At 44.9% G+C, this 16,366-nt stretch overlaps 1 protein-coding gene across 2 annotated transcripts in view; it reads right to left on the minus strand.

The window, feature by feature from the left end:
- The window catches only part of LOC126481441 (N-acetylneuraminate lyase-like), a 69,748-nt gene that overhangs the window by 23,037 nt on the left and 30,345 nt on the right, over window positions 1-16,366 (minus strand). The window lies entirely within an intron of this gene.

The raw sequence follows: 16,366 nt of genomic DNA on the forward strand, positions 1-16,366 counted from the left end.
TTAAAGAAAAAAATGTGGACAGCTTATAAGCAATTGATTTTCATTCAAAATTTTGACACTCCAGTGGTTCAGTCTTGGGTGCCCTATTGTTCTTAATATACAGGGTGAGTCACCTAACATTACCGCTGGATATATTTCGTAAACCACACCAAATACTGAAGAATCGATTCCACAGACCGAACGTGAGGAGAGTGGCTAGTGTAATTGGTTGATACAAACCATAAAAAAATACACGGAAGTATGTTTTTTAACACAAACCTACGTTTTTTTAAATGGAACCCCATTAGTTTTGTTAGCACATCTGAACATATAAACAAATACGTAATCAGTGCCGTTTGTTGCATTGTAAAATGTTAATTACATCCGGAGATATTGTAACCTAAAGTTGACGCTTGAGTACCACTCCTCCGCTGTTCGATCGTGTGTATCGGAGAGCACCGAATTACGTAGGGATCCATAGGGAACATTGATGGACCTTAGGTACAGAAGAGACTGGAACAGCATATTACGTCCACATGCTAACACCTTTTTATTGGTCTTTTTCACTGACGCACATGTACATTACCATGAGGGGTGAGGTACACGTACACACGTGGTTTCCGTTTTCAATTACAGAGTGGAATAGAGTGTGTCCGACATGTCAGGCCAATAGATGTTCAATGTGGTGGCCATCATTTGCTGCACACAATTGCAATCTCTGGCGTAATGAATGTCGTACACGCCGCAGTACATCTGGTGTAATGTCGCCGCAGGCTGCCACAATACGTTGTTTCATATCCTCTGGGGTTGTAGGCACATCACGGTACACATTCTCCTTTAATGCACCCCACAGAAAGAAGTCCAGAGGTGTAAGATCAGGAGAACGGGCTGGCCAATTTATGTGTCCTCCCCGTCCTATGAAACGCCCATTGAACATCCTGTCAATGGTCAGCCTAGTGTTAATTGCGGAATGTGCAGGTGCACCATCATGCTGATACCACATACGTCGACACGTTTCCAGTGCAAAACGGTCGCTGTCGCTCTTCCTGTCTGAGCCAGCGAGGATTGTCCACGGACCAGTAATGCATGTTCCATAGATTCACTGCCTCGTGGTTTGTAAAACCCGCTTCATTGGTAAACAGGTAAAATTCCAACGCATTCTTTGTTAATGGACTCTATGATTAAAGTCATCACCATGTAATTGCTGATGTAGCGATACATGAAACGGGTGAAAGCGGTAACGATGCAGTATGCGCATGACACTACTTTGACTCAGTCCACCGGCTCATGCAATGTCCTGTGTACTCATGTGTGGGTTCATGGCAACAGCAGCTAACACATCAACTGCACCTGCTTCTCCTGTGACGGGCCTGTTACGGACCCGTTTGCTTGCTACAACCATACCTGTTGTACGCAGTTGGCGGTAGATATTTTGCAATGTGCGGCACGTTGCATGCTCTCTGTCTGGGTACCGTTCTGCATACACCCTGCAGGCTTCAGCTGCATTTCGTCGACACTCGCCATAGATGAGTATCATCTCCGCCTTTTCAGAGTTCGAATACACCATGGTCACAATTCCTACAACACTACACTATCACAGACGTCTGGTAACACGGTGTACTACAGTTGGTCTGCATGCAGAGACGAATGCAGAATAACAATAGCAGCAAGCGCTACATGTGGACACTGCGACAGCTAGACCAAACCACAACTGCATTATCAAGGAGACTACTGCTGCAAATCGCTCCTCCTTCCATTCCTGCCAGGAGGAATTCACCATCCTATGTCATCTCCACATCATACATAATTAATCCATAGTTTTATTTTATGTAACGAGCCACCCTCACATTGTGGTTGTGGAGGCTTACAGTAGCTTAAATGCTGGTGGAATGCCAATTTTTTCTGGCCCCACGCTCAACATGGTCTTCCAAATTCTTTGCCTCTATTATTGATGGGTGCATCATGGACAGTTGAGCTGGTTCTCCATTTTCTCCATAGAAGTGTTTTTTTTCTTACCAATGAAGTTTCAAACTACTTTCTGGATGGGTGTGGGGTGGTTGGTGTTGGAGTATCTCCCAGCACATACTGGATCTAGGGGACTATCTGCCCTATCTGTTTGACCAGTTGCCTTGATCATCCCTCTTTTATTGTTTTAGTTGCTTTTAAATGAGGTTAGCCCCTTTTTCTACACCATCCTTCTGTTTTAGGGATGGTACTCTGATGAATAGTGGGTGCTGTCCCTCTTATTAATGCCTTGACTGTAATAGATCGGGATTGTGACAGCTGTGGGAGGTACAGTCCCCATCGCTTGCACAGCCCATGGGGGTAACTCATCTGGCACCACTGATGTGTTGACCTGATCATTTCTCTCACCTTGTTTTATTATTGACGGTCCAACTGAAGTTCATTATGTGTTTAGACTTCTCATTTTTACTATTAGACTCTCTCGGCTAGAAGACATTCTTTACTCTGTAACTGTCTTCACCCTTCATTGGCTTGGCAGGCGGTCAGCTGTAGGTGGGGTTCCTCTCACCAGAGATGAGTGCTGGGAGGCCCTTCAGTTGCTTTGACCAGCCCGATCTGTACGTTTTTACTCCTCCTTAAATTATTTCTCAGCTCTAATGCCAATATTGCTTTCATTGCCTAGCTCTTAGCACTCGTACATACTTTCATAACCTGAAAAAATTTCTAGCATACGTCTCTGACTCCAGATGAACTATCTCTTGACTGAGGGACTGATGACCTCTCTCTCAAGTACTTCTACCCCCATCACACAATCCACTGCAGGCCATTATAGTTGCAACACCATGAAGACAGCTGGCAACAGATGGCAAATTGGTGTGAAGTGTATTGCATGCTTGGATATATATAAATGATTATATCAATACAACCAAACAAAGTAGGTAGTATTAACACTATCTACATTCTTCATACAAGGAAATATTACGCAGTGGGTATCTCATTCAGAAATCAGATTTGAGTGTTGGTTATCTATGAGAAGATCATGTTATGCCTCTCGGGTGCAGAGATTTGTGTGAGGCCTTGCACTGTTATGGAGAAAGAGAAGATCGTTTGCATTTTCGTAGTGATGAACACATTTAAATCATTTCTTCAGCTTCCTGAGGGGAGTCCAATACATTTCAGAGTTGATCGTTGCACCACGAGGGAGGACATCAAACAGAACAACCCCTTCAGAGTTCCAGAAGACAGTCGCCATGACTTTAACAGCTGACAGTGCGGCTTTGAACATTTTGTTCAGAGGAGAGATGATGTGGCACCACTCAATGGATTGCTGTTTTGTTTCTGGTTCGAAGTGCTTCAGTGACTGTGATGATGTTCGACAAAAAATTGTCACGATCAGCATCGTAAAGCACGAACAACTCTGTTAAGATGGTTCTTCGTTGTTCTTTGTGGTCTTCTATTAGGTGGCGAGGAGCCCAGTGGGCAGACACCTTTGAGTAATGTGAATGGTGGACAAGTGTGTCAGCACTAGCAACAGAGACGTCCAGTTGAGCAGCGAGGGGTCTGACTGCGATCTATCGACCACCTCGAATGAGAGTATCCACACGCTTCAACATTGCAGGAGCCACAGCTGTGTATGGACGGCTGACACCCAGGAGACCGGACAGGTTTGTGCAACATTGTTGCAATGATGACAAACGCCTCGCCCACCGACTCACGGAGCTTTTGTTCACTTCAAGGTGTCCGTAGGCATTCTGCAAGCGCCTATGGTCATCTGCGATGCTCTGGTTTTCCACCAAAAGCAACTCAATGACAGTTCTCTGGTTACCGACAAAATTGGTTCAAATGATTCGGAGCACTATGGGACTTAACATCTGTGGTCATCAGTCCCCTAGAACTTAGAACTACTTAAACCTAACTAACCTAAGGACATCACACACATCCATGCCCGAGGCAGGATTCGAACCTGCGACCGTAGCGGTCACGCGGTTCCAGACTGAAGCGCCAAAACCGCACGGCCACTCCGGCCGGCGTTACCGACACTATTTTAAAGACTACGTAGAGGATCACCAACCAGCGGAACTTCATGAAACCATAGGGGCTGAAACGCGAATATTCCATCATGTCCCACAGCAAATTCCGCGTTTTTTCAACTGAAATTGGCAGAGAAAAAAAGTGTTGCATTACTTATTGGACGTCCCTCGTACTTTGAGACAGACCACTGGTTTGTTTGCAGCAGGCAAGTATCCATACAGAAAGTGCAACAACGTCTGGTACACCACAGACTGCCAGAACGGCTACCACTGTTGCAGCTGCTCTTTATGCAACAGCAGAGAGAGGCATGCCAATGGTGACACACGGCACGCAGCGGCACCTTGTCATCTCTTCCGACGAGTGTCCATTCTGCGTACAGTAACATAATGGACGTATCCCTTTATGGAGGCTTGAGGAGAATGGGCTCAGCACATCACGTCTGGTTTGCGTAGCACCTAATATGGACGGGAGCGGTACGTTTCTGACGAGTTACGGCCGGTGGCTGTGCCCTGTTTTCGAGGTTTCCGTGAAGTTATCTTTCAACAACATAATACAGGAATACATGTTGCCCATGCTGTTCTGGCTTCCCTCGATATATATGGTATTCGACTCTAGCGCTGCCCTGCACTGTCTCCAGATCACTCATTCATTGAGAACATCTCATTGAACGGTTGGTTGATTTGGGGGAAGGGACCAAACGGCGAGGTCATTGGTCCCATCGGATTAGGCAAGTATGGGAAAGGAAGTCGGCCGTGCCCTTTCAAAGGAACGATCTCGGCATTTGCCTGAAGCGATTTAGGGGAATCACGGAAAATCTAAATCCACAATTGAAGACGTGGAAATGACAACATCTGCTGCTGACAAGAAGAAGAATACTATAAAATCTGTCGCTGCACATTCACTACTAGATGGACCCGCTGTTTTTTGTGGATGTAGACTGAACTTCAGTATAGATCTGAATGATACATTTTCGCATGGTAATGGGTGGCTAACTGTCGCAATTGTACGAGGTGGTACAGGTGTACCCAATGTATCAGGACTTGAAAGCTTCGTCGACCGTGACGTCATAGCCTACCGCACATACCATGTGGATTTGAACCGCCGTCCTCCCGCATCCGAGTCCAGTGTGCTAACCATTGCGCCACCTCGCTCGGTGAGAACATCTGACCATGGGTTGCCTAGAGAATGATATACCACTGCTCGCCATCCACTTCGAGTGATAAACTCTGATACAGAGTTCAGGCAGCGCGGAATGATGTACCCACGTCTGTCACTCAAACCCAGTTTGTTCGATGCCTAGAAGTGGCAGCTCTGCTTACTAAATTTTGCACTCCTAAATCATATACACATGTAACTTTTTTTTCACCATACAGTATTCAGAGTGGTCAGAAAGAGTATGGCAGTCTCACGATAGGTCGTACTGAGAAATAACTGTTAAGAAAAAAAAACTACATGTTGCGCCGTTTCCAAACTGATTAACATTGAAGTTAACCAGTCAGTCCGCTGTGCGCGCAAATTCAAGCGGCTCGTCAGAGACTATGTCGCCAAACTTCTTCTTCGCTTGGTTTCCTAAAACCGAACAAGAGAGCGATATAAAAATTGAACATTGGAAAGTAGTATGGATCAAATCCGATCCAAAGGCTGAGCAGTCTCGTGCGCTCATTCTGCGGTATGAGAACAGTTGATACTATCACTGCAGCGCGCGTGCCGACCTGAATGGCTAACTTCAATGCCAATTAACTCGGGAATGGCGCAACGTATTGAACTTATTTCTTAACAATTACTTTTCAGAACAACCTACCGTGCAACAACACCCTACACGCATTTCAGACTGTTTCTGGCCATCCTGTATATACAGTAAGTAAAATTTCGTTGTGGCTCAAATGGTTCATATGGCTCTGAGCACTATGGGACTTAACAGCTGTGGTCATCAGTCCCCTAGAACTTAGAACTACTTAAACCTAACTAACCTAAGGACATCACACACATCCATGCCCGAGGCAGGATTCGAACCTGCGACCGTAGCAGTCGCGCGGTTCCGGACTGCGCGCCTAGAACCGCGGGACCACCGCGGCCGGCAAATTTCGTTGTGTTCTACCGACTGAGCTACCCACGCACGACTCACGATTCGTCCTCGCAGCTTTACTTCGGCCAATGCCTTGTCTCCTGCCTTTCAAGCTTCACAGAAATTCTCCTGTGAAACTTGCCAGACTAGTCTTGCCGGCGTGGTAGCTTATCATGTTCGGCCAGCCGTTTGTCTGTCCTCTATAATAGAAAAACTGACTGAAAGATTCAACAATGAACTTGACGGGCTGTCATATGACTTCCGCCCAGACCAAACGCCGAGAACAATAACAAACAACATGGGGGGAAAAACGACGTTCGAGCAATTGCCCGCTAGTCTCAGTCCGGCACACAGTTTTAATCTGCCAGGAAGTTTCACATCAGCGCACACTCTGCTACAGAGCGAAAATTTCATTCTGAAAATTTCAGTAATGGTTATCCTTCTTGGCATTGCAATTTTCACGGTCACCAGCGTAACTACAACAACGGTGAAGTTAACGGGGGCACCAGGCTACAAGGTCACTCCGTCCCTAGAGTTTATCAGAGTTACGTAAATTCTTATCTGTCACTCTTCAAACGCAGTCCTAGGCAACAGTAAGTTATGTAATTAATGATATAAATAGTAGACGCTATCTTGAGCCGTCATATCTCATCGAGGAAAGGCATCGGAGACAGTAAGCATTGTTCTGCAAGTAAACAACAGTGAATACAACCCAGCAACGGGCACAACGACGTTGTTCACAGCTGACAGTTGGTTCGAACAAAACAGGATTAAATTCTACCATGAATTTGTAAGAGTCATTCTGTCTCCTTTCGTTCAGTATTTCATAGAAAGCGTGGCGCAACAATGATAAATCCTGGCCTTGCACACGATAAATAAAGCGCCGAACAAATAGGCCTAGTCATCGGTTCATCATGATCTGTCGATTTCTGAATCAAAAATCATACCTCCCGTATTTCGGTTTCTTCAGGAGCCGGTGATCAATTTCTCTGCCTATCCTAGAATACCAAGCGGGAAGGAGTGCCGGTCCCCGGCACGAATCCGCCTAGCGGATTAGTGTCGAGGTCCGGTGTGCCGGCCAGTCTGTGGATGGTTTTTAAGCGGTTTTCCATCTGTCTCGGCTAATGCGGGCTGGTTCCCCTTATTCCGCCTCAGTTACATTATGTCGGCGATTGCTGCGCTAACACTGTCTCCACGTACGCGTACACCATAATTACTCTACCACGCAAACATTTGGGTTTACACTCGTCTGGAATGAGACGTTCCCGGAGGGTTAGACTGGGGGCCGAACAGCGCAATAACCCTAGGTTCGGTGTGGGGCGGTGGTGGGGTGAGTGCACTGCTGTGGCCTGTTGTGGGGTTGTGTACCACTGAGGGCTACGGCGGGGACGAAGCCTCTCCGTTGTTTCTAGGCCCCCAGTTCAATACATACATACACAAATCCTAGAATATGTGAGCAGTGTTTCATCGATAATAACAGCCTCGTCGAGTGAACGTTAAACCCTAAACACGCTTTACCTTCCTTTCACTCAAGATATTTTCTTCGTTATTACCAGTCAAACAGCAGAATAAATTTGAAATTATATTTCCTGTTTTAAGTACATTATAGGCAGCAGGCATTTATAATAAAGTGTTAGCATTAGACGTTTGCTGATTCATGAACATAGTTTCTCAATAGTTTTGAGTTTTGTTTTGCAGGAAATGGCGCTTCGTTCTTTCCATCCTTGTCCCTTCACGAAATTAATATGAGTTTCCGTACGTTAAGCTCAATACATAGAAACGTTCATGTTAACAAAGGAAAAAAACGATAGCGGTGGGTTTTCAGTTCTGTTTAATATTTATCCTCGTATCCTAGAAACCACTGCATTGGGCAAGACAGCTCGTATATTGCACAAATATTGCTTGCATGAGAACGTGATTTCCCATGCGATTTCGTACACGTCTAATTTCAGCTGCAATACACTACTGGAGTGAAATGTTTATTAATAATCCTCTGAAAAGACAGTTTCTCAAAATTAGATAATTCCTCCAAGACCTGCACTCGGCCTTGCTTGGAGTTTATGAACTGCCAGTATCTCCGTAATTCTTTCGTTCTGACAAAAAACTCCTCAAAATCCTTGTATATCATCGAACTTTTTCATGCTTTTCGGTCCACTGTGTCTACTCCACGCGTACGAGCGGCCGACCTACTCACTGATAGGTTCCACGACCGTCTCGTGAGCTACTTCCATCGTAAGGTACCGCAGTACCAGGTGAAGTGGTACAGTAAAGAGATTGCAGTCATGTTTCGAAGGAGCGGGATACAAAAAACACGTCCGACTATCCTGGTTTCGATTAATTCTGTGTTCCTTAATCACTTGAGATGAATGCCGAAATGGACCCTTAACTACCTACAGGGTGGCGCACGAAATGTGTTACCATTTTGTTTTTGAATATAAACTTTATTGTCAATACAATCTGAAAGGAACATATACTACAATGAGATTTGTTCTAACTCAGCACATGCTCAATATGTCCACCATTTCGTCTCCTAACTTCCTTCAAACGAACACTGAAGTTAGTGATTACCCTACACTACATATCTTCCGTAATTTCACTGCAAGCTTGAAGAATAAGTCTTCTGAGCTCCATTAAATCACGTGGACGTTTCGGGAAATTTTTTTCCTTTTGGTACCCCCAAAGAAAAAGTCACATGGATAGAGGTCTGGACTATTGGGGGGCCAATTTTGAAGCGACCTGGAAACCTAAGTGAAATGATCCGCATGTCGAAATGCTCGTGTAAAAACTCCAACACAGTGTTTGCAGTATGTGGCCTTGCTCCATCTTGCATGAACAACTGCGTGTTGAAGGGCAAGGCAGTAGCAAGAAGCTGTGGAATGAAGCTATTGCGAAGCATACTCAAATAACGCTCGCTGTTCACAGTTTCTTCAAAGAAAAAGGGTCCAATAAGTCCGTGATAGGAAATTGCTGCCCAAGCTGTAATCCTCGGAGCATAAGGTTGTCGTTCATGAAGCACTTGTGGGTTTTCAGTGGCCCAAAAGCGTACATTTTGTTTGTTAACAACACCGTCTAAATGAAAATGCGCCTCGTCTGAAAACCAAACGTTGCTGAGAGTTTCTTCCCTATCCTCCGCCCACTGAGCAAACATTAGTCTGTGCTGCTTGTGTTCTTCAGTGAGTTTCTGTGCACAGGTCATCTTGTATGGGTACATATGGAGGTCACTTTTAAGAAGAATGCGTTGAACGGAGTATCTGGATACTCCCAGTTGCACTGCTGTCTTTCCACATGATTTCCCGGGACTTCTCTGTAAAGCAACTCGTACCGCTTCAATATTCTCCGGCGAACAAACAGGCTTAGGTCGAGGTCGCTTCGCTTCCAATACTGTTCCTTCCTGTACAAATTTATGGTACAACCTGTGGATGGTCCTCTTGCAAGGGACCAATCGTGTGTTAAACTGTTGTCGAAAACGCCTCTGAGTCACAACAAGGCTTTTCGCTTCATGAAAAAGTAACATAATTGCCGATCGTTGCTCTGTCGTCAGTCTTCCATTGTCAGTCATTGCTGCTTACTAGTCTCCTAGCGGCAATATCGTGAATTACACGTCATTTCGTAACTCATTTGTTTTTCCAAGCTCTGCTGGTACTGCTGTAGAGATCCCAGCGGGATATCTAATGTGCGTCGTAAATTGTGAAAGAAACAATTGGTAACATATTTCGTGCGCCACCATGTATTTGTTAACTGCGAGTGGACTATCTCCCATTCAATCGTAGGATTACTGAATCAGAGACATAACACTCGCAATTCAGGCAGTAGTCAGCGTTATAGACGGTGTCCCAAGAGGAACGGTCAGTTTCCGGGGATATGACAGGAACGATCATTTGAAACCAAAATTGTCTACTCCACATGGGCTCTGGAATGTTTACCTTAAGAGCTACGGGCCCTTGTTCATTTTCGCTAATGTTAAACGCATCTCTTCTACTGCAAGTTCTCTGTTTTCTATATTTTGGGAGGAGGTATGTGGACCAAAATAAGAAAAAATTGTCTAGTAAACACTGGCTCTAAAATGCGTGTTTCGTGGTAGCGAAGGTGGACAAGTGCTAGTAGCTCTTAAGATTTGCGCTTTAGAGACCGAGAAAGCAAAGAGTTTGCAGTAGAAGAGATTTGTTTCGCAGCACCTAAGACAAAGATAGTGCTCATGCTCTTAAGTTATGCATTTTAAAGCCCACGTTCACCAAACTTTTTTTCTTCGAATGATCGTTCCTATCACATCCATAGTGACCATTACTCCTGGGATACACACACAGAGAGTATAATTATATTGTGGATGCTACTCCTAGGACACACAGCCAGTGAGTATAATTATATTGTGGATGTAGTCGAATGTGTGTGTCCCCCTTGGACGCCAGTCGGGCAGAGCCACTGAGGTGCTGCATGCATGCAGATACGGGAGCCGTCGTACGGCGCTCTTGTAACCATCGGTTTTCCATTACAGTCGCGGGCTCCCGTCCGACGACAAGAGCAGCGGTATCGTATAGCGATAAGCCGCAGCCTCGACAGTTCACGATCCTGCCGCTATCGAATTCCGACAGGACCTAGTAGCCGTTCCTCCTTACGTGATGCATAACAGCATCTTCTCACAAACAACGTTGAAATCTGATTTCTGAATGAGAAACACGGTGCATAATTTGTCCTCAAATACAGAATGTCCGCTTCGATGGCTGAATGGTTGCCGGCACGGTAGCTCAGCGTGTTCGGTCAGAGGGTTAGCTACCCTCTGTAATAAAAAAAGCAGAGTGAACGGTTCAACGAACACCCTGAAGAGGGGTCATGTGACGTCCGCCTCGAACATACTAAACGAGCAATATAGAACAAAAAATGAGATCAAGAAAGAAAAAATAAATGGCCAGCGCGGCAGAATGTCACGCAAGGGGCCCGGGTTCGATTCCCGGCAGGGTCGGAGATTTTCTCCGCTCGTGGACTGGGTGTTGTCTTATCCTCATCATCATTTCATCTTCATCGACACGCAAGTCGCCGAAATGGCGTCAACGAAAGAGACTTGCATCACACGACCAGTCTACCCGACGGGAGGCCCTAGCCACACGGCATTTCATTTCATATACAGAGCGCAGATGATGTTAGTCCTACTTAGAGTGGGATCCACATAAAACCTAACTACTTTAATGAGTCATAACATTTGGACCAATAACTGGACACATTTGTAATTTTGGGAGATGATAATACGCAGTTGGGAGATTACATACGTACAAGGCCCTCACAGCAAATGCTGGAAGTACTCTCCACCAGTATAGATGCTCAACTGTACTCGTTTTACCATATTCTCCGACGTTCTATCCTCGCCCATGTTTCTTATTTAGTGTGTTTTGGCCTCACGGAGTTTTGCAGTTGTCCGTGGTCTATGCTTGTACACTCTGCTATTAAGGTACCTCCACAAGAAAACAATCAGGGACGATAAGTCAGTTTGTCGGGAGGAGGGGGGAAAGGATTTATTTATTTATTTATTTATTTTTGAGATTATTCGGTCACCAAAGAAAATGGCTACAAATTGCAGATGCGCGACGCATTGCTCTATCTTGGAAATAGCCGTCAGTAAGTTCGACAACGTCCAGATGCTTTACAAATATATTGAAGATGCCCGTGCAAACTGTAGAGTCTTGTGCCGTATCAAAGAAAATGGGGCCAAAAGTCCTGGAAGCTGATAGCGCGCATCACATTCCAACCTTTTCATCATGCAGTGGTGTTTCGTGGCTAATAGGAAATTTTGCGTCAGCCCAATATCTGCTGTTTCGTGTGTCGATGTAGCCTGAGAGATGGAACTATACTTCATGTGTGAACGAAGTTATGAAGAGAATGTACGGGCGTTGAATAAGAAAACCTTGAAACCACCGACACTAACGCATTCTTTTTTCAAGGTTTGTTTCTTGTAATGCTTGCACCGTGTGCGGTCCGTATGGTCGCAATGCTGACTTTTCCGCAGCTTTCTGACATGTGCCATATGAAACGTCTGCCTGCTTGCTCAATCGGCGCAATGATTTCCATGGAGAGCACTCCAAGCGTCTTCCAACATTATGAATAACCTCTGCACTCAATGATGATCTGTGTTTACCAGTGTCCCTATTTAGTGCACCAGTAGTCTCTAGCTTCCTTACAATAGGTAAAATTGTTGCCTTTGTTGGAACATAGCGCACATTGAATTTTCTCCGGGATGCTCGTTGTGTTTACCCAATGAGTCTGTCTTCCAGTATGTTTCCACAATAAAAATCAACTCTCGAAGTATGTACTGCATGTTTCTGCCAGCTAAAGACTGCGAACAAATCACTAATTTCCTCGTTATTGTCACACGGCCCCAATTACACACTCACAGACTTCACCGCAACGAACGAGGCTACGAGTGAACTAACACGAGCCGAGCAAGCGGGCATTATACCGGACAAGGACCTCAAGAGCAAAAACAAAATGCCCTGTACTTTATGTGGCGCTGAAATGTTAATCATTTGCATACCCAAGCCTTTAGTACACTTCATGCCAATTTCATGTTTGTTGCACGCCGTCTTCATTGTGCTGCAGTGTTAATGGCCAGTGATGTATTCTTCATGTCTTGTGGCTATCCGCTTCACAAATGGATCCTTCGCGTTTTTATAATGATACACAGGGTGTGAACGATTTGACTTCTGCCAGATAATTTGCCATCCAAACTTTAAACCGAAATCAAATACACAACATAAACTTCACACAATACACTGCGAGATAGTACGCACTATTTACGCTCCAGAGCAGTTTACGTTACAACGAAATTGGAGAAAGCAAACATGGAGAAATAAACTTGTGCAAGTTTTTGTTCTAATGTAAACACCGCAGTAAGTGATAGCAGACGTTGGGGAATTTACTTGCTAGTGGACACTAGCCTATAGATCTAACGGAGAAAATCATTTGAACAAATGCGGTTCCTGTCTAGTTAACCATTCCATCATAATTTTAATAAGTGTCGAGTAATACACGTTTTCTGCAATTTCGGTTGTTGCATGTAGAGAAACTAATATGAGCTTTGCACAGTAGAGCAGCAGTTAAGACACTTCCATGCGTGAATCCTTCAGAAAATGCGTGATACGCGTCATATAGGATTTGTCGAACTGGAAAAAGCGTTAGACAATGTAATATGGTGCAAGATGTTCGGAATTCTGAGAAAAATAGGGGTAAGCTATAGCGAGTGACCGATAATATACAATACGTACAAGATCCAAGAGGGAATCATAAGAGCGGACGACCAAGAACGAAGAGCCCGGATTTAAAAGGGTGTCAGACAGGAATGTAGTCTTTCACCCCAACCGCTCAATCCGTATATCGAAGAAGCAGCGATGGAAATAAAAGAAAGGTTCAGCAATGGGGTTAAAATTCAAGGTGAAAAGATGTCGATTGATACGATTCGCTGATGACATTGCTATACTGAGTGCAAGTGAAGAGGAATTACGTGATCTGCTGAATGGTATGAGCAGTGTAATGAGTACAGAATATGCATTGAGAGTAAATCGAAGAAAGACGAAAGTATTGAGAAGTAGCAGAAATGGCAACAGCGTGAAACTTAACATCAGGATTGATGGTCACGAAGCAGATGAAGTTAAGGAATTCTGCTACCTAGGCAGGAAAATAACCGATGACAGACGGAGCAAGAGGACGTCAAAAACCAGACTAACACTGCTAAGAGAAATCTACTAGTATCAAACATAGGCCTCAATTTGAGAAGACATTTCAAGAATGTACTTTCGGAGCACAGCTTTGTATGGTAGTGAAACATGGACTGTGGTAAAACCGGAAGAGAAGAGAATCGAAGCATTTGAGATGTGGTACTACAGACGAAAGTTGAAAATTAGGACTGATAAAGTAAGCAGTGAGGAGGTTCTGCGCAGAATCGGAGAGGAAAGGAATATGCTGAAAACACTGACAAGAAGAAGGAACAGGATGACAGAACATCTGTTAAGACATCAGGGAATGACTTCCATGGTCTAGAGGGAGCTGTAGAGGGCAAAATCTGTAAATGAAGACAGAGATTGGTATACATCCAGCAAATAATTGAGGACGTAGGTTGAAAGTGCTACTCTGACCCGCCAGGGTAGCCGAGAGCACTAACGCGCTGCTTCCTGGAATCGGGTACGCGCGCCGGCCCCGGATCGAATCCGCCCGGCGGATTGACGATGACGGCCAGTGTGCCGGCCAGCCTGAATGTGGTTTTCAGGTGGTTTTCCGCATCCTCCTAGGTGAATACCGGGCTCGTCCCCACGTCCGCCTCAGTTACACGACTCACAGACATTTGAAACTCATTCGCACTATTTCACGGTTTACACTAGACGCAAACAGCTGGGGTACACTAATTCCGTCCCGGGGGCTATGGGGTGGCGGCAGGAAGGGCATCCAGTCACCCCTTAAAATTCACCATGCCAACTCCGTACTTAACCTGCGACCCTGCGCACAATGCGGGATAAAGGCAGTAGTGAAAGAAAGTTGAAAGTGCTACTCTGAGATGAAGACGTTGGCACAGGAGAGGGATTCGTGGCAGCCCGCTTCAAACCAGACGGAAGATTGATGACCCCAATAAAAGAAGCGTCACATTGTCTATGCATTTTTTTCGCTGAGTTTATTGCGATAAAATACATACGATGGAAAATTTTAGTAAGTGTTAATGAACGGAACTGTGTTTACCCGTAGTAAACGCGTTCCGACGGAAACAGCCATCAGCGCCGAAGCCGAGTATATAATTTGGCCTACTGGAGGATGGGGTAGTCAGTTATCACGAAACTAAGTCTAGCTACTGCAAGCACAGTACCTAAAGAGATGGGAGTTTTCCCGCGAACGTATTAAACTATTGCTGAAATATTGTGTGAAAACGTACCGGTCGATCACGATCGGTAAGATAATGTTAAATTGTTTATGCTATATAGTATATTGAAAATACATTTAACTCGTTATTCTGTTAAACAATTGCATCTATATCGTCAGTAGATATCAGCCGAAACCTTCTATATTAATTTTCTAGTCAGAAATATTAATTTGTTTAAAGCGAACATGTAGTGGACATCAGCACAAACAGACATACTTAAGAAATGCTGCAAGGATTCCACTTCTGTATTACCGTGGATTAATGACGATTTGTTTATGTTCGCCAAATTTTTGCACGAAGTCTAGCGGAATGCAGCTTTCCGAATTGATAATTTCGTCGCTAACGAAACCCGTTCTACGTAAGGAAGTCGGCTTTTTCTATGGTAAATTACGATTAGTGCACGCACCGACAAGGACAACAGAAGAGGGAAGTAACCATGGAGATGACAGGCGCTCGCTTACCGTGAGCTCATGGCCAGCATGCGCAAACACCAGACTCCGATGCGTGGCACCTCGCAATGCCGCCGCACCTGGCAAGAGCTATGACGGGGTAAGTACGGGCTACCGACATGTGTGATTGAGTCAATAATAGCGCGGCGTGCGGGGGTACAAATTGCCTATCGAAGTTGGAGGGCTCCAAACGATACGTATCCAACGTGCGATAGTAAATCGATTATGGAAGTCTCGTGGCGCGCATTATGAACAATTATTTGGGATCGTCATTCTTATCAGCTTTCCGTTTTTTCTTCAGTTCGTGTACGTTACATTCCCGCCGTAATTATTCGTGATTCCATTGGGAAATCGACACGGTTTCTCTTGATAGCGAGTGTAATGTCTGCTGCTTCTCACGTTTCTCCCGCGGATTGCCTGACATGGGAAACTATAATTCCATGCATATCCAGCATAGACAAATGTTTGACTTTTTCCCGGAAATATGGACTTCTGCCGGACGAGAAAAAGAGGGACTGTGTTCACTGTGGTGCTGCGAAGATTGTAAAACTTCGTAAGAGGAATGTGGACACCGAGATTCTGTTGCAATTTCATTGCGGACTTTACGGAAAGCGAACCAGCATCAGGAAAAATACGTGGTTTGAGTCCTCCAAATTATCGATTCAGACGAGCGTAATTCTTGCGTCGTGCTGGATTCGAGATTACACGTTGCAAGCCACAGCATCAAAAACTGAGTTTTCGGCAAATACCGTGTGTGACTACTCGGGTTTTGCCGAGAAGTGTGCTTCGTGGTCGTGACAAATGACAGTGTGCCAATTGGTGGACCGAATAAAACAGTAGAAGTAGACGAATCTCCTATTGCCAGACGAAAGAATCAGAGAGGACGACCTTCTAAAAGTGAAGTAGATCATATCTGGGTTTTCGGTGTGATAGAAAGAGGGTCCCGGAAGTGTTTCAAAAAAATGGTTCAAATGGCTCTGAGCACTA

This window comes from Schistocerca serialis, chromosome 5, assembly GCF_023864345.2.
Source record: "Schistocerca serialis cubense isolate TAMUIC-IGC-003099 chromosome 5, iqSchSeri2.2, whole genome shotgun sequence".
Lineage (NCBI taxonomy): Eukaryota > Metazoa > Arthropoda > Insecta > Orthoptera > Acrididae > Schistocerca > Schistocerca serialis.